Source organism: Delphinapterus leucas, chromosome 10, assembly GCF_059928025.1.
Source record: "Delphinapterus leucas isolate spDelLeu-1000000601 "Yukka" chromosome 10, BTC_Dleu_Yukka2, whole genome shotgun sequence".
NCBI lineage: Eukaryota > Metazoa > Chordata > Mammalia > Artiodactyla > Monodontidae > Delphinapterus > Delphinapterus leucas.
Window position 1 is genome coordinate 87193954 of NC_143138.1, and position 1452 is coordinate 87195405.

A 1452-nucleotide genomic window follows, 5' to 3' on the forward strand; every position below is an offset into this window, starting at 1 on the left:
AACTCCTAAACTGTTTTCCAAGTTAGTTGTACCACTTACATTTTCACTAGCTGTTCCTGTTTCTCCACGTGCTTGCCAAGATTATGTGGACAATCTTTTTAATTTTCACCAGTCTAGTGAGTATGAAGTGGTATCTCATTGTGGTTTTAAGTTTCATTTTCCTAGTGACTAATGACGTTTAGCATCCTTTCATGTGTTTATTTGACATTCATATGTTTTCACTGGTAAAAAGTCTGTTCAAACCTTTTGTCCATTTTACATTTTTATTATTTATTTATTTATGTATGGCTGCGTTGGGTCTTTGTTGCTGTGCGTGGGCTTTCTCCAGTTGCCTTGAGCAGGGGCTACTCTTTGTTGGGGTGCACGGGCTTCTCATTGCAGTGGCTTCTCTTGTTGTGGAGCACGGGCTCTAGGCACGTGTACTTCAGTAGTTGTGGCACACGGGCTTAGTTGCTCTGTGGCATGTGGGATCTTCCCGGACCAAGGATCGAACCCGTGTCCCCTGCATTGGCAGGCAGATTCCTAACCACTGAGCCAGGGAAGCCTCGAAAGCTGTGTGTTTCATACCACAATCAATTTTAAAAGTTACAGCCAGCTTAAAAAAGAAATAGAATAGCAGCGTGCATGTTAAGGTAAGTATTATTTTATAAAATCGTATGTTAATTTTATGTAATATATCAGTATATGTTTATTGGGTTGCAATATAAAATGAATTTTTTCTACTGGTTTTGGTCAAAAAAGTTTTCATGCTCCTATGTTAGAGATGTGTACAAAGTGTCAGGCAATCCAATGAAAGGAGCAACAGATGTCTAGCAGAGAGATGGGGAACACTCAACACAGAAGGGATAACATTTGAGCAGGGTCTAAAGGGAATGCTTGGGGGAAGGGCATTACAAGGAGAAGGAACAGCATGTGCAAAGGCCAGCAAGTGCACAGTCATGACAGGTTCTAGCAATGACGAGAACTTTTCTGTGCCAAGAGCAAAGAATGCTAGGGGTTGGCCTAGTGCAGAGAGTGGGTGGATCAAGATGAGGCCAGAGAGTCTGGGAGATATTAGGAAGAACACTTATGGAATACTAGCAAGATTAGCTTTAGTCCCTGGGCCTGTGTTTCTCAAAGTGTGGTCCCAGGGATCACCTTTATTAGAATCACCCTGGACCGTGGTTCTTAAAACATGGTCCCTGGACCAGTAGCATCAATATTACTTGGGAACTTGTTAGAAATGAAGATTCTCGGGGGGGCTTCCTTGGTGCACAGTGGTTAAGAATTCACCTGCCAATGCAGGGGACATGGGTTTGATCTCTGGTCCAGGAAGAGCCCGCGTGCCATGGTGCAACGAAGCCCATGTGCCACAACTACTGAGCCTGCGCTCTAGGGCCCACATGCTGCAACTACTGAGCCCACATGCTGCAACTGCTGAAGCCTGCGTGCCTAGAGCCCATGCTCTGCAAC